This window comes from Setaria viridis, chromosome 9, assembly GCF_005286985.2.
Source record: "Setaria viridis chromosome 9, Setaria_viridis_v4.0, whole genome shotgun sequence".
In the NCBI taxonomy this organism is placed as follows: domain Eukaryota; kingdom Viridiplantae; phylum Streptophyta; class Magnoliopsida; order Poales; family Poaceae; genus Setaria; species Setaria viridis.
Window position 1 is genome coordinate 41363796 of NC_048271.2, and position 23198 is coordinate 41386993.

General features: G+C 44.0%; 2 pseudogenes; one reads left to right on the forward strand and one right to left on the reverse strand.

The window, feature by feature from the left end:
• Window positions 1-6797: 6797 nt before the first annotated feature.
• Window positions 6798-9092, reverse strand: LOC140221209 (uncharacterized; annotated as a pseudogene).
• Window positions 9093-19876: 10784 nt separating this feature from the next.
• LOC140221210 (uncharacterized) lies at window positions 19877-22647 on the forward strand (annotated as a pseudogene).
• The last annotated feature ends 551 nt before the right edge of the window (window positions 22648-23198 follow it).

Here is a 23198-nt window from a genome sequence, read left to right on the forward strand (position 1 = left end):
AGCGTCTATTGCTTTGGTCACCTGCTCCATCTCCTTGGCAAGCTCTGCCCTTCGGCGTTTGAGGCGATCTATCGTGCCGACGATCCCCGGGCGAGAGTCTTCTAGAAAGTGAATCCGTTGATGCACCTCTTGAGCCTGACGCTTGTACGTGTCTTCTTCCTCATGAGTCTTGGTCAACTTGGCACGGTCGGCCATATGGCGCAGGGCCCTAAAGATTGGAATCCTCATTGACTCGATATACACGGCCGGCGCCAAGGCCTCTTCCGCTTCTTCTGGTACTCGCCTGCTGACGTCACCAAAAAGTTGCCGAATCGGCGAGGCGTCTTCTACCAATCGGCCGATGTCCTCTTGAAGAAGGGATCGGATGCTTGCGAGTTTGGCACGGACGTCATCAGGGACGGAGCTCAAAGTGACCTGGCAAGAGGCGACTTCCTCGTCATCGGAGAGTGCGACCGCAAACGAGAAAAGGCTGTTGTTGGGCGAGTCCTGTTCCTGGAAAATAGTAAGTCAAGAAGAAGAACAAGTCAGCCGATGATGATAGCAAATCGGCCGAGTAAGGGGGAGAAGTCTCCTACCTCCTTAAAACGAATTTCTTCAAGCTGCGTTCGGGAGGCTGTTATCCTCGATTGAGGGGCTGGTTCCATTGGTTCGTCATGAGTAGAAGACTCCACCATGATTGGTGCTTTGCTCGGGCCAGCTTCCTGAAAGATGACCATTGGTTGGTTAGATGGGGCGCTAAGCGTACCGGTGATCTGTGTCAAAAGATTGAAATAAGAATATTATCCAAATACTAGGAAAATCGGTTGAAGGGTAGTGTACCTCAGCAGATGGAAGTGTGGGCGTGATGATGACCGATTAGGTTGCTGCCGATTGTTGTGAGTCCACAGAAGTGATTTGTACAGTCTAAAATAAGATGAGTCAGTATGAGGATGGGAATTGGCAGGATGAGACAACAAGTTTACCTGCATAGCCTCCACCAGTAATGATGCAGCGGCCGCCCCAGCTTGCGTGATGACTTGAGTATCCACTTCTTCAGCAGCTGGAAGGGGCAATGCGGCCAAAGTTTCTGCCGATGTGATCATAGGAGGGTCGGCCGGTTCTATACGAGTTCGTACTCGGCGACTGGTCTTCTTGGTAACCTTCTTCCGCGCCTACTTCGATCAGCCGGCAATCACATCCACGGAAGGGGCATCATAGCCGATAAGGGGGAAGATGGTGTATGGGTGATGGTCCTCTATCGGCCGGCCACTCCGACTGTGTGTTGGGGGAATGCGGTTTTCAGACTGAAGCAACAGCAAGATGTTAGTGTACATATTTAACTGCATTAATAAAGAAATGAAAATCGGCTAGGGGAAAAAATACCTCGGCGTTCGGATCAATGTTGGCGGGATTCAGGATACTGCAGTATGTCGATGCAGAGGCGCAGAACAGGTACTGTTTTCATTCGGCCCACCATAACTTGAATAGTTGGACAGCAAAGGGGGCTACTATCCAGTCATTCAAGTCTATGGTACTGGAGTCTGGTATCCGATCTCGCAGCCGACTGTAGTCTAGACCCTTGGTGAGCTCATCTCTGAACTTTGCTCGGCCGATGAAGTATGCCTGAATCGGCAGTTGACCCATGCCGAATTGCCATGCTGCAACAGAGGGGTTGTAGAATTCATATGTAGGGGCATCCTTTCCTGAGAAGAAGTTGGCCGGTAAGATACCCGGTTTAATTAGTTCATCTGTGAGGTCTTCGTCGAATCGGCCGGTGGTTGAGTCGAAGCAAGAGGGGAGTTCAAAGATTGGGTCATCTCTTCGATAAGGGAACCAGACGGTTGCATCTTCATTGAAGCCGTTATAAAAACACCGGAAGTATTCGGCCACCTTGGTAGCAGAGTACGAGCAACCAGAGAAGGCTGATGCCGCTTCGCCGAAAGACATACACCGGCGTTGGACAGTGAGATTCTCTGCCGATTCGACGCTGGGGAATGTCATGCGTTCCACTCGCTGCTGAGAGATCTCGCTCATGTACAAGTTCAGCCATAGGTTAATGAACCACTAGGGTCCACCTGGGTTTCCAATCGGCTCCCCTTGGGATAACTTGATGCCGATTTGGTGAAGCATGTGGTAGGCTGCTCCCAGTAAGTGTTTTCCAAGAGGAACAGAAGTCCCCATCAATAATGCTTCGGCCAGAGCTTGAGTATTGGTAGATGGACCAGCTGCTCTCCCACAGAAGAAGTGTTTCTCTAGCCACATCATCAGGAAGGCCGTGTACTCTCTGTTCTCGACAGATCCGGCCCTTTTGTTGCATCTGATGAAACCTTTCCACCCGCCGATTCCCCTTGTGTCCAGCCGATGTGATGTTGCGGTTATAAGGCGGAAAGGAGTGTCCGGGGAAGAAATGTCCAGGCCGGTCAGCAAGATTACATCGGCCAATGTGGGGGTCATGGGTCCGTGTCCAAACAGGAATGCGTTGAGAGCATCGGACCAGAAGTAAGAAGCTGCCATCACTAACGGCTCATTCCGTTCCATTTGGGACAAAGATAGATTGATGCATTGGCCAATTTTGAGCTCGTCCCATTGGACCTTCTTGGAGGCGGCTATCCGCTGGTACCATTCCCTCCAACCGGGAGTTTCGTTTGGCCAAGACCTAAAGGTACCCAACCAGTGATCTAGGTCCATGGTTGATTGTTTGAAGGGGATCCTATGAGTTTCCAAATTGATTAAGTCGGTTGGGTCTGGATTCCCCATGGGCCCAAGGCAGATAAGGCCGAGGTTTTCTGTAAGACGAATGGTGATGCGATGCCTAACTGCCTAAAAAGGAAAAGGGGGTGCGAGGGTAAGAAATAGATCTAAAGTAAATGCATTACTGATAAGGGAAAGTTTCGGTAATGACCTCCGGGATGAAGCTCCTCGTAATCGGTGGAGTCGCCGATGCAGCTGCAGATGATGAAGCCGCCAATGGGATCTCGGATAAGCCTTCAACTTTGGCCGATGGAGCTCCTTCTTCCGTCGATGGAGCCGCCGCTGTCGCTACTGGAATTTCCGCCGAAGGCACCAGTTCAGGGGCTTCACGCGTTGGTGAGGTGCTTGAAGGTGCCGCCATTGGAAAAGTAGGAGGGAATGCGAAAGGAATGAGGCGCTAGAGAATCGAAGGACTAAGGAAAGTATTGGAGGAAGAAGAGAGCCGGTGCGCTGAAGAAGAAGGACGTGAGCTCGTAAGGAGTACGGGATGTGCTGATATTTAAAGAAGGTCTGAGAAGGGGTAAAAGTGGAATTTTTACCGTCCGGCGTTTCGAGTTTTTCGGGAGTAGTGGTTGGCGTGGGCGCCCGTTTCGAAAAGATTGCAATCATCAAGTTGGAGACCGCGAAACGGAAGGATGTTTTCGTGGCGTATGTTTCGGATGAGAAGTTGAAAAGAATTTCGAAGTAAAGACTATGTTTTACTCCGAAACTGAGGGGCATGTGTTGACGCCAGATTTTGACACGAGTAAAATCGGCGTTGAAAGTGGAAGAAATTAGGAGATGCGGCGAGATACAAGGGCGACGATTGGAAATCGGCCGATTGGTGCTACAGTCAAGGATCGGTTAATTGATGCTACAGTCGAGGATCGGCCGATTGATCCTTGGAGTTCCGCCTCGCCCGACCCCTGAGGTTTGGGATCGGATGCGCCCGACCCTCCGAGGAAGGATCTCCGCCTCGCCCGACCCCTGAGGTTTGGGATCGGATGCGCCCGACCCTCCGAGGGAGGATCTCCGCCTCGCCCGACCCCTGAGGTTTGGGATCGGACGCGCCCGACCCTCCAAGGGAGGATCTCCGCCTCGTCCGACCTTAGTTCCCAGGGTCGGAATGAGTCTGAGCCCTCGACATGTGGGTCCTGATCGGTTACCCCCTTGCCAAAGAGGTGATCGGCCGATTAGGAGGTTGGAATAGTTGGGCCGATGTGGGCTTAAAAAGGATTATGAAGACGAAGAGGGGGTCAGCCCATGAAGCGCGTGAAAATAGTACGAATCGTACTTGTAAATATTCGTTTTCTGTTTAAATTTAGGGATAGAGTTCTAGTCGGATAGGAAGTCGTTTGTACGGGGCTATAAATAGCCACCCTTGTAGATCTGTAATGATAATCAACTCAATACAACAAACTACTTTTTCCTCGTACTTACTTTCAAGCAGGCGACTTCGCCAATACTTTTTCTCCTTTTTCACGAGTTCGTACGGGTTGGCGGGGCTGCATCAACTTGACCTTCGGCTGATCTCGTAAGTTTCGTTTATCGAGTAAATTCTAAGCTTTAACTTCGGGCGCATCGCTGTCGTTTCGTTTAGATTTATTCACCAGTTATCGATATTTACTAGAATTCTAGGTTTTACCTGTTGTTCTAGTTTTATCACCAGTTATCCAGCTAGGAATCAGTAATTTCGGCTTTTCTTGTATTTTGCTGTTTAATCTACCTATTTCATTCATAGCCGATTAGATCTGTTCTTAGCGTTGCTACTGTAACGTTGTTTAGATTACTCTAGCAGTTTTCTTTATAAACGTTGCCTGGTAATCGGTTGCATCATAGCCGATTCCTTCATTACGGCAAATCGGCCAATTCGCTGATAAGCTTTCTCGAGATCGGAACCTTAGCCGATCGCAACCCCTGGGAATTGACTCATTTCTTTCCTTGCCAATCAACAGGTCAGATTGGCTGGCACGCCGCGCGAACCGCACCAGGGCGATCACCCGAACAGGAGCTAAGCAGATTCTCCCAGGTCGTGTGTCCGACGCTGGGAATTCGATCAGCCGATTTCTAGCGCCAACAAAGTGTCTATTCCTTGTATGAAGGTAACTATCAAGTATTGGATTCCATTAGAACCAAATTTTTTTGGCAAGGGACCGACAAGAAAAGGAAATATCATATGGTAAAATGGGAAGCGATGAGTAGACCAAAAGACTTCGGTGGATTAGGGTTTATGGATGTTAGAGCTATGAACGATTGTTTGCTAGCCAAATGGATAGACAGGTTGGAAAGAGGAGACAACAGCATGTGCATAGATTTGCTCAGACGAAAATATCTGGGGCAGAAAAGTATCTTCCAACTTAAGACCATGGGCGGTTCCCAATATTGGAGAGGGTTGATGCAGATAAGACAATGGTTCCAACGGGGAAGAGAAGAGTTATGAAGGTGAATGGAGGTGAGCAAACTAGACTGTGGAAGGATGTTTGGGTGGGGGAATGTCCGTTGAAAATAGAGTTCGAGTCTCTGTACAGATGTTGCTCAAAACCATATATCACAGTGAAAGATGCCAAGAGATAGGGTGAGTGGCAGATTCAGTTTAGGAGATCTCTAAATAAAGATGAGTTACTAGAGTGGGTCAGGCTGATAAAGATGTTGAATAATGTGGAGCTAGCTAAAGGCAGAGATGATATGTGGTGGGCTCTTGAGAAATCTAGTAAATATACAACAAAATCTCTTAGCAATAGATATTTGGAATTGTAGAGTGCTTATGAAAATCCAAATTTTTATGTGGATGGTCTTCCATGATAGAATCCAATCGGTGGTCCAATTTAAGAAGAGAGAGTGGCCTGGGCTTGAAAAGTGTAAATTGTGCGAAGAGGTGGAATCCACAGACCACATAATCTTTCAGTGTCCTATTGCAATCTTCATATGGACCTTTATCAAAGAAACACTATGTCTGGGCAAAACACCACATTCCTACTTAGAGTTAAAGCAAGAGATAATGAGAGACATGAGAACCAAATCTAGAAAAATATTTGTTTTTGTGTGTGCAGGGGCCATGTGGGCGTTGTGGAAAACTAGAGATGATCTGGTCTTCAACAACAAGGTCGCGGCGTCGCCCATGGTGGTGCCTCACTGAATGGTGTCTTTCCTGCTGCAATGGAAACCACTGTTCAAGACTAAAGATCTGGAGAAGATGGAGGGGGTGATCAATAACCTAACTGAAGCCTGTTATGATCTTGATGTTTAAAATCTTTCCTGTGTGTTCGTGATTGTCTTTTGCGTTGTAGAGCATCTCTCCAAAAACTGTATGTTGGGTACCTTGCTCTCAAGTTTTTCTGAGGTGGGATGGTAGAGTTAGTTTTTGGAGTAGAGGTAGATGTCTTGTCCTTGGAGAAGATGGTCGCTTTAGTTTTAAACTAGGAGTGGCAGTCGGGCGGGTTTGGACCCAAAACCCGCAGGTTTTAGACCTGATGGGGTGAGGACGGGTCTGTTTCCCCCCGCGGGTTTGCGGGTTTGGGGACCCGAAATTAGGAGGGGACCGGGACAGGTTTATAATCCCCTCACGGGTGACCCAAGGGGCCCCGAAGTTTACATTGCAGCCCAAAAACTAGATGTAGCTCAACCCAACAAGCAATTGGAAACCCTAGATATATAACTCTCCCAACCCTATCCTTTTCCACCCAGTCCACTGTCTGGCTAGTCCACCGTTTGGCCGACCGTCTCCCACTCGCCCACGCCACCGCCGGCCGCCCGCGCCTCGCCCACGGCACCACTGCCACCCGCCTGCACCACCACCGCCGCTGCCCTCGCCTCACCCACGACACCGCTACCGCCCGCCTGCGCCGCCGCCAGTGGCGGGCGTAGGATCTGGACTATGGGTATTCAAAATTGAAGATGGCAAGAAAAAAATGACAGACTAAATTATTGTTTTATAACACATAATTAAGTGGTAGCAGCATCATTGATTAATAAAATTTATCAGGAATTGAAATTGTCCAGCTACTAATGATCAACATATCAAAGTGGCAATATGTGAAATAAATAGAGGATAAAACAGTAAAATGGTAACAAAGATTACAACTTACAAGCTATAGGACAACTTTCCATTCTGCAATGCTTTGAAAATGAGCGATGATGTCCTTATCCTTAGCTTGCATGAAGAATTCCCTTTCAATCAATGTGACCAAGCAACCATTCAAATATTTCTGCCCCATCTTACTTCTTCTCTTGTTCTTTATCAAATTCATTATAGAAAAGACCCTCTCAACACCAGCAGTTGCAACAGGGAGAACAAGCACCAATTTGAGAAGTTTATAAACAATGTCATACTGAGAAACCTTTCCTTCTTTAACTAGCATCATAGACAACTCTGCTAGACTTCTCAAATTTTTGAAGTTTTCATCATTTCTGACATCATTGATATAGTGGTGCAACTGAAAATGAAGCTGGTTTATTTCTTGAAATTCAAAGTCATGTGGATAGAACCCAGCAAGCTTAACCAAGTTCTCAACATTAAAAGCAGAAAAGGAATTGGCTGGACTGAATGATGCCATGCATCTAAGTAGCTCTGTGTTTACCTCATCAAACCAATTATTGAGCTCTTGAACTTGTCTATCAATGACACCCAAAAACATATCAGCATGAAACCGGTGATAATTAATGGCACCTCTGTAGAACTACCTTGATCTTTGCATAGGAATATACTTCCCATTCATGTCAGCAACTTTAACATTGTGCTTCTCACAAAAATAAGTGACCTTGGTAAGAAATTCTTGCCATCCAGAATTTTGTCTCAAAACATCCAATTCTACCTTTGTGAACTCCAGAAGATCCATTGCATTTACGATATCTTGCTCCCTCTTTTGCAAAGCATTGCACAAGTCATTTGTGTATCCAAATATTTCATTCATCAAGTGTAGCAGGAAAACAAACTCAAAGGACTTAAATACTGAGAGCATAGTTTGAGCCCCATTAGCCTCAGCCCCTTTACTTTCATTCCCAATCCTAAAGAGAACTTTCTTGATTGAAGGATACAAGAACATAACATGCATTACAGTTCTCTAGTGAGATCCCCATCGTGTATCACCTGGCCTTGCTAAGCCCATCTCTTGATTCAATCCTTGCCCGGTTTCAATTTCACCCAATTTTAATGCTTCAATCATGTATTCAGCTTGAGCAATGCGAAGCATGCGGATCTTTTTACAAGACATCCCTAGAACATTCAACAAATAAGCAAGTTGCCCAAAGAATCAATCACAATCAGTATTCTCCTTAGCAACCGCTACAAGTGTTAGTTGAAGTTGATGGGCGAAGCAATGAACATAATAAGCAGAGGGGGACTCATCCATAATTAGTTTCTTCAAACCATTAACATGACCCTTCATATTACTAGCTCCATCATACCTTTGACCACGTACCTTGGATAGGGGCAATTGATATTTGATAAGCAAGGACTGAATTGCTTCTTTAAGAGTCAATGATGTAGTATCTTCAACTTGGACAAGACCTAGAAACCACTCAACTGGTTCTCCTTTTTTATTGACAAAACGCAAACAAAGAGCCAATTGTTCCAGTAGGTATGCATCACTTGACTCATTAGCAAGAATTGCAAAACACTCATCACCAAGTTCGTTTAAGATAAATTTGGTTGTTTCATGAGCACAAGCATCAATGAGTTATTTCTGGATCTTGTGATCTATCATCTGATAGTTTTGTGGTGCATTCTCTAGTACCACTAGATTAACCTCTTCAAAGTTTCCTGCTAGCCATGCTAAAAGTTCCCGAAAATTCCCCTTGTTGAGTGAATCCTTTGTTTCATCATGACCCCTAAAAGCCAACCCTTGACGCAACAGAAATCTGATGCATTTAAGTGACCATGTCAAGCGAGCTAGATACTTAGCCTTGAATTGTGCAGTGTTTGATGCAACAGATTCACGGATTGATGCCTTAGGTCTCGTGAACAATCTATATTTCTCTTTAGCTTCACTATGAGCACTATCGATAGCACCAACATGCCTATGAATTCTCCTTTTCATATTCCAATTTCTAAACCCTTCAACAACAAAAGCATCTCCACCAGGAAATTTGCAGTTATCTTTGAACAAAAAGCAAACAAAGCAAAATGCAACATCTTTATCCACACTATACTCAATCCACTTAAATTCAGCAAACCACTTATGTTGGAAGCGGCGCATACCTCCACAATCATGTTGCGGAAAAGCATCCCTCTTCATCTTTGGTTGACATGGCCCCAATGCAATATATGCCCTTCTAACTGAATCTTGGTCATTGACATCATAGCTTGAGATCGGAGCCCTCAATCCAGGATCATACTCAATGCCACAATCATTCTTATCTTCATCACTAGAATCATTTTCTTCCATGGGTATGGATTCACCATTTTTTGTTGTACCGTGCTCTGGTGGCTGATTAGATCTCACAGGTTCAGGTGGTACCGTGCTTGTTTCACTACCACTTTATCCTTGGAATAACACTACTTGCATTTGACTTTCATTGCAAGATTGATTAACATTCTCCGGTTCAGGTTGTCTCTCCTTTGCAGCAGCCCTTGCCATGAAAATCCTCAAATCAGGAGCGACACTACCCTTCCTCTTCATGGTTCAAACCTAAAAGTTACATAATTTCAAGTTATCAGATATTTACAATTTCACATTGAACTAAATTCATGAGCATCCACATTTTGCAAGTTGATGTGCTATTCCGATTTGACAAACAATTGAAAATGCTCACCTCAATTTCACAAACAATCAGCAGTTCACAGAATCACAGATTCACAGGTTTGGGGGCTTGGGGGGGGGCAGTACTGTTGGCCTGTTGAGGCGTCGCCGGCTCGCCACGTGCTGATGTTGGGTTAGACGCGCGGAGCCGCAGCATGGCACGCCGCGCGCCTACGGCGGCCAGTAGCGCGCCTGCCGCCGCCTGCTCGTCGGCCGCCGCAGAGTCGCCGACCCGCCGCTCCGGCTCTGTGGTCCGTGCGCGTGCAGGCGCCAGGCGCGCCACGCGCACCGCACCGGTGGCCCGCGGCCCGTCGCCGACGCGCCTCCGCCCTCCCAGCCACCGCCTGCTCGTCGGCCGCCGCGGAGCCGCCAACCCGCCGCTTCGGCTCCGTGGACCGTGCACGTGCAGGCGCCAGGCGCGCCGCGCGCATTGCGCCAGCCGCCCACGGCCCGCAGCCGACACGCCTCCGTCCCCCCAGCCGCCGCTTACCGCCGGGCGCCGCGCCGCTGCCTGGCTGCCACCGCCGGTCTGCCGCAGCCGCAGGCTAGGGTTCGCGCGCCTGGATGCGTGAATCCCTGGCGGCGGCTGCCTGGCGTGTGCGTGCTCAGGCGTGGGGGGGGGGGAAGCAGTCGAGTGGGGCGGATGGGCCGGATGGGCCAGTTGGCCAGTTGGGCCAGTCGAGAGAGAGCGAAGTTGGCCTCCGGTGGGCCTTTTTAAGTGAAATATCTGTGCTACTTCTATATTTTTATTTTTTTCATACATATACCGAAAATACACTATATATATGAAATTTTTTTGCAAAAATAATGGGTATTCAATTGAATACTATTGAATCTAAGTGGGCCCGCCACTGGCTGCCGCCGCCGCCGCCCGCGAGCGCCGCCCACTGTGACATATCACTATCTTGCTCAGGTTTCGGGGGCCTGTCAGGTTTTGGGTACCCGCGGGTTTTGGGGGTGGGTGCTTATTGTCACCCGAAATGAGGTTGGGACGGGTTTTATTCTCAGGATTCGGAGGTGGGTCCGCGGAAGCTCCACCCGACCCCGACCGTATTGCCATCCCTATTTAAAACACCTTATTTGTAAACTGGTAACCCCATTACTCGATCGATGTGTAATCCTGCTTGTTGGGCTTTCAATAAAGATGGGCAGATGCATGTCAATTCCGGTTGGTCCATGCCGCCCAGTTTGGATTTAGGGTCTTGTTACATCATCTAAAACTAGCTACAGTTTGGCCTGGCGGAAAACCAATAAAGGTGCGGCTAGCGAGTTGTGACTTGTGACCAGCTTGAACGCGTCAAGAGGACCAAACAGCACAACAGTAGTCAGTAGTACATGATTCGTAATTATCATTTATGGCCTGCAAATGATGCGTGTGTAAGCCACCATGATGTCGAGAACTAGGGATGGTGAGAAGTCACGAACAGCTACGTTGAGGGTGAAGAATACAGAAGCTCTGAATTAAATGATTAATTGAAAAAAGTATGTAGCCACAAGAAATTAGAATCAAAAGGGCACCCTACGGTATCCCAAAGTTCGTTTTGAATTGAAAAGTAGTTGCCTCCTCAATTTTAGAATAGAAATATGTTGCTCTGCAGCTCCACCCAGTTAAACCCTGTCATATAACTCAAATGGTTAGTTTTGTAATTTTTTTTGAACTAACTAATTTTGTATTCAATCCCCTCACTTTTGAGCGTTCATCTTGACCAAGAAAAGTAATCAAATCAATAATCAGCATGTCAAGTATGAAATAAAGCTCAGTGGAATACAAGACCAACAGATTGACCGAATCTAACAAAACACTGATTTAACTACTTGAGGTTTTTTGGGTAAAGAATCGAAATGTTAACTGATTACATAGTAGGAAAAAAATTTCTCCTGGAGGCGGTGGCGGCAGTACAGGAATTTGCAGTTGCTGCTAAGAGATTTATGAAACCACCTGGTCGATAGCCCCTAAAATAAACATCAAGCTGCAATATTAGAACTATAAGTGAAAGGGCCTCTAGCCTAATAGTTAGAGTACCTGAGTAGCACCCAGCAGACCTGGGTTCGACTCCTAATGAGAGTGAATTAAACGGGTTTGGAATAAAAAAATTATAAAAAAATGGGTAGGGGCTTTCCTTGCTGACTTCGGTAAAAAAAATATCATCGTCCCTTCATTTATTGTTATTATGCTTTATTTTATGCTTTAGAGATAGAGAAAAATGAGTTTTTTAGAATGAGGGAGAATGGAGAGAATTTTTTTATTTATATATATTTTTGAGCTAGAATTTGATGGATAGATAGGTTGCTTGTTATATATGATTCATATTAGATAAAGAACTTGATCAATATTAGGTATGGGAAAAAATAGAGTAAATATGAAATTAAGGTAAATAAATAGTTTGCATATTAAATTAGAGTGACATGAACCCACCCATGGTCAACTTAATGCTAGAATTGTGGAACAGGATAACAAAGATACACTACAGACTACAAACGCTCCATAGTGGACTTCACGGAGTCAAGAATCCAAAAATAATGGTAGAACAAAAGAACTTCGAGTCCACAAACTCTAGCTGAATATCATAAAAGAATCTTGAAATAGTTTTCCAAACACCTTTTGGAGCCACATTCTCATAATAGAAATATAGTGGCCCAATAGCCTGTTCAGGCAGAAATTTGTTCACTGACCTTGACACATCGGCTTTTGGTTGGTTTTGGCTTGCTAAAATGGGCCTTGCTCAGTGACCAGGTCTTTTACCTGGACAGGCTATTGTGTGCCACTATACTTCTATTATGAAAATCTGGCACTTACTCCAAAAGACGTTTGAACAATTATTTCAAGATATTCAACCAGAGTATGTGGACTCGAAGATATTTTGTTCTACCATTATTTTTTGGTACTGAAGGAGCAGAGGTGACTCTTCATAGATTTCAGAGAAGATTGAGTCATGTGCAGAGATGGCTTGGAGGGCGAACATTCTGCTATGTTGTACCATTATTTTAGGATTATTGAATACGTAAAGTCTACTATGGAGCATCTGTAACCTTTAGTGTGTATATATATCTTTATTGTCTTGTTCCAGAATTCTAGTATTTTTCTTTTTATCGACCTAGTGAATGATACGAAGGTAAATTGGTGTAATTTTCATGTGAATTGTTTTTATCTTTATGAAGGTTGATTGGTGTAAATTATCAATATTGATCAAGTTCTTTATCTAATATGAAGACCTATGTCCATTTTTCACATAATACGATATTGATGGACTGGTAATGGATGTGCAACACGGACAGGTGGACCAAGAAGTTTGTTGATGGCTTGCATTATTTTCTCGAAGTGGCCAAAACCAACAAGTCAGAGAAGGGATTCATATATTTTCCATGCTTCCAATGCGGTAATAAGAAGGACTACTCTTCTTAGGGACTCTTCATAGCCACTTGTTTAGATACGGTTTCATGCCTAACTATTTAGTTTGGACCAAGCACGGCGAAAGAGGGGATATAATGGAAGACGACAAAGAAGAGGAGGATGATAACAACATTCCGGACTAGACCGTAGGCCAACCTTTTGCAGATACTACAATGGGCAAGGCTGATGAAGAAGAGTTTACAGAAGATGGCCCTATTGATGATCTTGGTTAGGTGCTATGGGATACACAGAAAGACTGCAAAACTAAGAACAAATTAGAAAAGTTGCTACGTATGATAGATGATCACAAAAAATTATTGTACCCAGATTGCAAGTAGGGGCATAAAAAACTAGGTACCACACTGGAAATGCTACAATGGAAGGCAAAAAATGGTGTGTCTGATAAAGCAATACAGAGGATATTGAAAATTGTAAAGAACATGCTTCCCGAGAATAATGAATTGCAGTCCACAACATATGAAGCTAAACAGGTTGTTTGCCCTCTAGGATTGGAGGTTCAGAAGATACACGCATGCCCTAATGACTGTATCCTCCATCGTGGTGATGAATATGAGAAATTGGATGCTTGTCCTGTATGCGGAGCGTGCAGTATAAGATCAGGCAAGATGATCCTAGTGGTGTTGAGGGGCTGCCTTCTAAGAAGAGAGTTCCCACGAAGGTGATGTGGTATTTCCTTATAATACCACGTTTGAAGTGTTTGTTCAGAAACAAGGTGAATGCTAAGTTGATGCGATGACACAAAGAAGAATGTAAGCAAGATGACATGCTGAGACACCCCACGGATGGGGCCCAGTGGAGATCAATTGATAGAGCATTCCTGAACTTTGAAAGTGATGCAAGGAACATAAGATCTGGTTTAAGTATTGATGGATTCAATCCATTCGATGAGTTGAGTAGTGGTCATAGTACTTGGCCTGTGACCCTATGTATGTTCAATCTTCCTTCTTAGCTGTGCATGAAGCATAAGTTCATTATGATGCTGGTGCTTATCCAAGGTCCAAAACAACTCGGCAACGATATTGACGTGTACCTAAGACCGTTGATTGATGAACTTTTACTGCTCTGGAAGGAAGAAGGTGTACGTGCGTGGGATGTGGATAAACAAGAGAGCTTTGACCTACGAGCATTGTTGTTCATAACCATCAATGATTGACCTACGCTAAGTAACCTTTCAAGACAGACAAACAAGGGATATCGGGCCTGCACCCACTATTTAGACGACATAGACATCATTATTTGAAATACTGTATAAAGTTGTGTATATGGGTCATCGTTGATTTCTTTCTGCTAATCGTTCGTTTAGAAAGAAAGTGATGCATTTCAAAGGGGCACTAGACCACCATAAAAAACCTGCACACCGTAATAGAAAGCGTGTATTTGAGATAATAAAGAATGCGAGGGTAGTCTTGGAAAGGATATTGGTAGTAAACCTGTTCCGAACAAGGATAATGGACGTGCACCCATATGGAAGAAGAAGTCTATATTTTGGGAGCTACCTTATTGGAAAATTCTAGAGATCCGCAACGCAATAGACGTGATGCACCTGACGAATAATCTTTGTGTTAACGTGCTAGGCTTCCTAGGTTGTTATGGGAACTCAAAAGATACATTGGAAGCATGACAGGACCTGAAACGTATGAAGCAAAGAGATGACTACATCCGGAAAAGAGAGATAAAGGACAACACTACTTATGTCCTGCCAATTACACTCTCAGCAAGGAAGAAAAAGATAGCATGTTTGACTGCATGAATAATATAAAGGTTCCATCTGGGTACTCCTCGAATATAAAGGGAATAATAAATATGAAAGAAAAGAAGTTCACAAATCTAAAAGTCATGACTTCCACATGTTGATGACCCAGTTGCTTCCGGTTCCACTAACGGGTATTCTACCAGAGAATGTACGATTGGCGCTTGTAAAGTTTGCTCATGTTAAACCGATTGATTTTTTTGATGAAGTGAGAAACTGTTGTGGTTGGAATTCAAGGATATTTATGAAGTATACCATCAAGATGCCCTTGATGTCTCTCTCATCAACGCCTGGGTAATGTAAGTGTGTGTTTATTAGATGTTAATTTTAGCTCATATCATTATTTGTATGTGTGTCTCCCTACTAACTTTGTCTTTTATTTTATATAGGATGCAAATTTAGAGGTGCCATCGAGAATCATACTTCAATGTTGGCTTCATGGAACCAGTGCTTGTTAACCAAGATCAGATTCGGGATCACTCAATGGATACATTGGACCGAATATACAAATTCTTGGAGCAACAGAATTACAAGCAATATATACTACTGCCTTACAACTTTAAGTAAGTGTGGGTACCATCAATTTTCATTTTCCTTTTCCTTACCTAATTAATTAATGTTAGTTAGTTCTAATATGAACATTTATGTACACAGTTTCCACTGGATTCTCCTTATAATTATTAGATTCTCCTTATAATTATTGAGGGATATGGGAACCCCATGGGTCCTCACCGACCAGGATACTGGCTAGTCCTGACAAGTGGGCCTGCCTAACCAGAATGTGCGGGCCAAGGACGTGAAAATACTTGGAGCACAAGTCAAGGAGGCTGGGCGATTCAAATCAGCCCAGATATTTTGGGATACTTATTGTAATCTGACTCAGATTGCTTTCCATGTAACTACCGACTAGGTTAGATTCAAACCAACTTGTAACCCTAGGTCGTCAGCCTATATAGGGCGGCCAAGGGCACCTCCTGAGGGCAATCCCATCTAAACCCATCACATCCCAACTATTCCACGCACCAGCGCAAAGCAATACAAACCTCCAAAATACAGGACGTAGGGTATTACTCTCCGGAGGCCCAAACCTGTCTAACCCTTCGTGTTCTTGGTCTTGCAATCCCCTCTCCCTACAAATCAACCACTTGGGTAACCCCCTGGTGGACTGCCGGGCTACTAAATCCAACAATTATGATTGATCCAAGCAACGTTATTGTGTTTGATTCGTTGCGGAAATCAAAGGATGAGTACCAAGACATTCAAGACATGCTTAACTTGTAATAATTCTGGACCTTTATCTCTATGCAAAAGTTTGATTCCTAAATTTTCACCTAACATTGTATCATTCATTATTTTCATTCGCAGCGCATGGAAATGATTCTGTTAGCATCACCGTGGTGATTTCAAACAAAAACTTACATTCAGTACAACGTTCCCGGTATGTATGAAGTTTGCATATTTTGTACATTCTATAACACGAATATTTCATAACTTATTTTTTTTCCCACTAAGGTGCTTGAGACAGGAATAAGGGAATAATTTATATGGATACTACATCTATGAACACATGTACCATTTTGTGAGGGACAAGGTGATATTGGACAATATAATTGTACGTAAAATAAATCTATTAATAATTAATTATTTTCTAGCTCCTTATATTTAATTATTGGTGTAACATTCACATATTTCCAAATTACGGATGATGCATATTAGAGAAGAACCCTTGGAGAAGGAGAGGCTTTTGACAATCCAAGAAGCTCTCATAGGATTTCTAGCGGACGAGGTGATAAATCTTAATGGAGAATTTTATTACGATGGACATTTAATAGCCGCATTGAGCAACACCACAACGGGAGGATCCTAAGAACTACGAGGACAAATTATTGTATGTATAGTAATTGTATAAATACTAGTTTGATGTGTATAAACTACTAAGAATTGTATATATAGTAGTAAAAATTAATATTATGCATATACTATCATGAAATATATATACGACATGCATACAATATGAGGGTATACGTGTAAGTAGTATACGCTAAGGATGTATGCGTATAGGTGTATATATATAGGTGAAGCAACAATTAGCATTAATATGGAAAAGAATTTAGGGTAAAAAGAAAAAAAAGTCACCAACCGGGACTAAAGGGGCCACGTGCATGCGTCTGCATGCGCATGCATAGTGGCCCCTTTAGTCCCTACCGGCCGGGACTAAAGGAGGTCTTTGGTCCCGGGTGAATGACCCGGGACTAGGGGGGCTTTAGTCTTGAAAGATTAGTCCTGGTTGGATTTTCGAGATATATGAGCTAGCCTATCCAACCGGGACTAATGCCCGTTTTTCCACCGGTGAGATGGTGGTTTACAGTATGAAAATTCAAGCCGCGGTACCCGTCGGGGGAACCTAACACCAAGCACACGAGAAATGAGAAGAGGAGAAAGGGGAATGACGGGGAAGAAAGAGAACGGGAAAGCTGCTGGGCAAAACGGGCGCAAATAGCTGCCGTGCAGACCCGTTTGATTGCCGATCCGACGTCCAAAAAATCGATTGACAGAAAGCAAATTCTCAAGCGTTTGAGGAGCAGCAAATCTGAATTTTTAATCGCTAAATTGATGCATAGCTGCTGGGCAATCCTTGTCAGCTAGCCTGGTACTACGCCTCCACGTTCACTAAACAAGTTGCAAATGTTCGGAAATACTAGTCCCCGATTCTTCAATTAATTCAACAACGACATGATATATGTAAAAAAAGACTCCTTTTGGCGTAATCATGGGATGATGACGACAGGCGGTTCATCTGATCTGTCACTTTCTCGCTTTGCGTGGCTGCAAAATACCAGCAGATCGATCGATCCGTCTATTAACTGTACTTCAGTACTCGTTCCGTACTGTCTATGAGCTTAGCTTGGACACGTAACGGGTGTGGGTCGTCGGTGACGGCAGTTAATTAGCTGTAGCTTTCATCAACCACACCCAGCATGTGCTGATGGAGCAGCGGGCGTGCAGCATGTGCCGACGGCAGTTAGCTGTAGCTTTCATCCACCATGCCGACGTCAGTCGCACGAAGCGCTTTCTATCCGAACAACCTTAATTGCCCTCTCCTCGTACAAGATCACAATCACAAATGTGAAGGATTCCGGAGAGACATTACAAGGTACGGTGTTGAAAACAAATGCGAAAGATTCCGGAGAGACAATTACAGGCTATAGAAAACTATTAATTACTGGCAACACTATTGAATAATTAGACAATTGCAATATTAATTTCTTAAAATAATAAACATAATGAGCACAAAACTAGCATGCAATTCTTTAATAACATACCAGCCATCATGACAAGCATAACTATGACTTAGAAAACATGATTAAAAACCGATTAGAATATTGCACACTTATTAAGCGTTTGCATATGAGAAATTCATGGCTGATGCAGACACGCCGATTTTGGATTTTAAGAGCTAGCGGCAAAGATGGCGGTACCTCGCAGCGGTCGAGGAGGAGGAAGATGAGCCATGGTGATGAACTTGAGTAGTTGCATAGATAACAAAAATGTTATTCACCCTCTCTCCATACAAGATTACAGATAAATGGTTTCAGATCGAGAACGGAGATATGCTCTCTCATTCGTAGGTACATACTAAAATTTGGGACATTCGTAGGTACATACTAAAATTTGGGATGGAGTTCTTAAAGATTCAATTGCTCAGGAAATTCGACCCTTTGCTCCATTCCTGGGTCCACGCTCAATAAAAACTTAAAAGAATCGTGGAAAGATTTGTCAGCTGGTATCCACTTCTATAGTAGCAGAATAAAATCTGTGTCCAAAGTATGATAGCCGAACAACTGCCGTGGTCCTGCCGCGTGTAGCCACACTGCATGCAGCACGTTAAAGCACCAAGATGCGGCACGCAGCCATCCTGTTCCATAACCATAACGCACATGGCATATTTCAGCACGGTCACACCTCTTAGAGCTTGTGCAGGGCTTAGATCCTATTTGGATACACTCAGCTAATCATTCTGATAGTACTAGCTACTAGATATTCTAACGATTAGTTGAGCACTAGCTAACCCTTATCTCATTAAATATAGCCTATCCCAGCTAAAATCAGCTAATAACAGCAGCTAAGGGATGACAAATGACTAATCCGCCTCTGTAACTTTATCCTTCTCATATTTGGGTGTACATGTAGCGAAGGGTGTTCTGGACCTATTTAGCTAATCCATTAGTCGCCAGATCCAAACACTCTCCAACCATATATCCTTCTCATATTTGGGTGTACATGTAGCGAAGGGTGTTCTGGACCTATTTAGCTAATCCATTAGTCACCAGATCCAAACACTCTCCAACCATATATTAGCTACTTCCTCTGTTCCAAATTGTATGTCGTTTTTGGCTCTTTTAAGTTCATAGATATTATTATGCATCTAGACATACACTATATCTAGATGAACCTGTCTAGATGCATAATAATATCTATGAACCTAGAAAAGTTAAAATAACCTACAATTTGGAACGGAGGGAATAGCTAGCTTGTATGAGCTATTAGTTAACTAGCTATTACACCATCCGTTCTAAATTATAGGTCGTTTTGACTTCATTAGATTCATATATTTTGTTATACACTTAGATATACCCTATGTCTATATGCATAATAATATCTATGCATATAGAAAAGTCAAAACGACCTATAACTTGGGACGAAGAGAGTACCTGTTAATCGATCCAAATATGTCCATGGAGGAGGTTAGGTATGCCATGGAGAATTGCCCTCGATGAAAGACTTTATTTCCAGGAGCCATCACTTCTAAATGATTTTGGTATATAATGACGGTCAAATGTAATATCTTTTTACTACTGGAACCTTATTAAAAACATCATATATTTCTAAAGGGAGGGAGCAGTACTGTATGCTTGACCTGAGATCATCCCAAAACCTGACACAGTGAGGCAACGTCTCTGAGTTGTTGCCCCTTGTCCTTTTGTTTTTGTTTCTTTTTTGAGCCAGCTATTGCGTCGTACTACAAAGTTGTACCTGTTAGTTTGATCTCATCTGACTCGATCCAACCGGATATGGTTCACGGACCCCCATCGTGCAGCGCTATAAAAAGAAGAGGTGGGGGCTGGGGGCACGAACACCAAAGCACCCACCAGACCCACTGACACACCTAAGACTCGATCTAAACCCTAGCGCTGAAGCGTCGGGAAGCACCGTAGCCACCTCGCCGCCGCCGCCATCGCCATCGTCGTCAACACCGTCTTCACCACAATGGCGAGCTTGTCAACCAAGCCCGATGGTTGTGACCCTCTCACCCTCTCTCTCTCCCTCCCTCTCAGATGTCTATGTTTAGATCTAAGGACTTGTTTTCATCTAAAGAACAAGTTGATTACCCGCTAGTTCATGCATCTAGTGATCCTATGAATCTATCAATGGTATCAGAGCGGTTCTAGTGTGTACACCGAGTCGGAGAAAGAAGGTTTTGAACCAAAGCATTTAGAAGGAGATGAATCAGAAATTTCAGAATTTTTTTTCAAAAGTGGCGGCCGCCAGATCCACCGACGACCGCCGGCGACGCTCCGTCACAAGACCCAAGACGACGACCACCGGATCTCGGACCGATGGCCGCCGGTAGCAAGAAGAAACCCTAACCCTAAGAAGGGGAAGAATCCAAGAGGAAAAGGAAGAAACTCACCAGATCCATCCGGGAAGAAGAAGAAGGACCGGCGACAGCGGGAGGCCCAAGGCACCAACGCGAGTCCGCTCGATGGCGGCGTGCTCACCCTAGGGCGAGCGCCCACGCCAGCGAGAGGACCGGCGGCGGCACCGTCTCGGGCCACCGGGCCACCGGCGAAGGGGGCGGCCAAGAGTCTGCCGGGGGAGTGGGGAGCCGCGCGCGCCGTCGGGCCTCGCCTCGCCCTGGCACCGCGCTCTGCCGCTCCTCCACCCCGGCGCCTCGCTCCGCCGCTCCACCCCACTCGCTCGCTCGGTTGTGGCGGAGGAAGAAGGAAAATGAAGTTAGGGTTTGGGGAGCCAGCCGCGCTGCTGGTTTTGATTGCCCGAAACCGCCGGAGAGCCGTCAATTTTAATCGAACAGCGTAGAGCAATCGGACCAAAATCGGCCTAGGCGGGAAGAGGAATTCTCGGCCGAGGCCCAGGTTGCGGCCTGGGACGCGGTAGCGCGACGAGCGCGCAAGCAGGCCGGGCCTTTTCGTCTGGTGGGCTGGAAAGAGTAAAATAGTTTAGGCCCAAGGGAGTGCCGGGGCCAGCTGGGCCGTGTTTTGGTGTTGTGCGCACTGGGCTGCTTGCCAGGCCGCTGCGCCGCAGGCGGACCATTTTTCGCGTTCGAGCCGAAAGAGCATAGAAGATTGAGCCCCTGTCTTTTTCTTTTTCCAGTGATTTTGGCAATTTTCTGGAAATTTGAATTAATGGCTCAAATAAAATTAGTTTTGAGGAGTTTTTCCTGTGGGTAAAATTCACAAATTAAGTTTAAGCTTCTGCTATATTAAGTTTAAGCTAAGTTGAATTTTTGGCATTATTTTATCAATTTATGCATTAAGTTGAAGTTTTTAGCCTATTTTTCTAATTAAATTGGAACCAACCGGAAAATTTAATTAGAAAATAAGTAATTTTTCTAAGTATAATAATTTTATCTATTGACCAACATTGTTGATAAACTTATTGTACTGATAAGTTTTGTCTTATCATTGTTGATTCTATTTCTGCTCAATAGTGACATGAAATTAATAATGAGAAGTTTTATGTTTTAATTTGACCAACGTTGAATTAACTCAAATTTTTCTGAATTTTTATTTTTAGATAATCCTTTGAGTTATATCTCGTCCATAGAGTTCCTCAATGGAGGGAATTACGGCTCATGGTGAGAGAAGATTGAGATAACGCTTGCACTATCGGATATTGATCTAGCACTGACTGATCCTTGTCCCATAGCTCCTGAGGACCCTGTGAGGGATGAGAATGAGAGCGAAGATGATTTCAACGCTCGGGTGTGTGATCATGCACCAATTAGAATGTAGTACAACCTTGATCGTGCGAAGTGGGACTAGTCGAACAGGAAGTGCATGATGGTGATTAAGAGCTCCATTTTGGAGGCAATAAGGGGAGCAATCCCAGAGTGTACCACCGCTAAAGAGTACCTAAGAAAGGTTGAGAGTTAGTTTACTGGCTCTTCAAAGGCTTATGCAAGCACTCTTATTAAGAGGCTTGTTACTGAGAAGTATACTGGTGGTGGAATAAGGGAGCACATATTGAGAATGAGCAACACGGCTTCCAAGCTCAAACCTATGGACATGGAGCTCAAAGATGAGTTTGTAGTCCATTTGATCTTTGTCTCCCTACTGAAGGAGTTTGAGCTTTTGTTGTTAATTACAACTCACAGCTAGAAGGGGCATCGAGAAGCTGATTGCCATGTGTGTGCAAGAAGAGGAAAGAACTAAGGGCTAACATGGTGATTCTATCAACTACCTGAGTCAAAATAAAAAGTGGAATTATCATAACAACAATTCTAAGCCACAAGGGAAACCTTAGTGGAATAATACCTCTTCTTATAAGGCACATGGAAAGGCTCCACTAAATGATCACCATCAGAGATCAAACCATGAAGAGGTGGTGGACAAGGACACTTGCAAGTGGTGCAAGAAGAAGGATACTATTAGAAGGATTGTGTAGAATTCCTAAGGTTTCTGTGTAAGAGAGGTGAGGACCTTATTACATTCGTAGATGGGACCTTGTATTTAAGTTATGCAAAATCTACTTGGTGGATTGATTCAGGTGCAATTGTTCATGTTGCAAATTCATTACAGAGGATCCTGCAAAGAGGAGAAAGAAGCATTAAAGTAGCAAATGGCGTTGAAACTGAAGTCAAAGCCATTGGAGAACTCCCATTAGAATTAGCAAATGGTTTTGTACTTCATCTGAGAGATGTTCTCTATGTATCCTCTTTGCGTAGAAATTTAATAAGTGTATCGCGCTTGGACATTGATGGTTTGCTTGTCATTTTGGTGATGGACAATGTAAACTAAAGTTTAATGATAAGTGTGTTGGTCTTGCCTTCAGACAAGATGAGCTTTATTTGCTATCACTATGTGAGAATGTGAATGTTGTAAGCGCTGAGAATGTGAATGCCTCCTCATCTATGAATGTATGAAATAAGTGGAAAAGAATTGATGATATATCTTCGAAATTATGGTACTGTCGTTTAGGTCATATTTCAAGGGGGAGAATTGAACGGTTAATTAAGAAATCAATTCTTCCGCATTCAGAATTTTCAGATTTAGAGCAATGCATCAATTGCATTAAGGGAAAGTTTGTTAAGAAATTTAAGAAAGACGCCAAACGAAGCACAGGAATTTTAGAAATAATTCACATAGATATCTGTGGTCTATTTCCTATGACATCTGTGGATGGTTATGATTCTTTTATAACATTCAAAGATGATTATTCACATTATGGTTATATTTATCCAATTAAGGAACGTTCAGAAGCGTTGGATAAATTCAAGATATTTAAGGCTGAAGTAGAAAATCAGCATAGTTTAAAAATTAAGATAGTAAGATCCGACCATGGGGGAGTA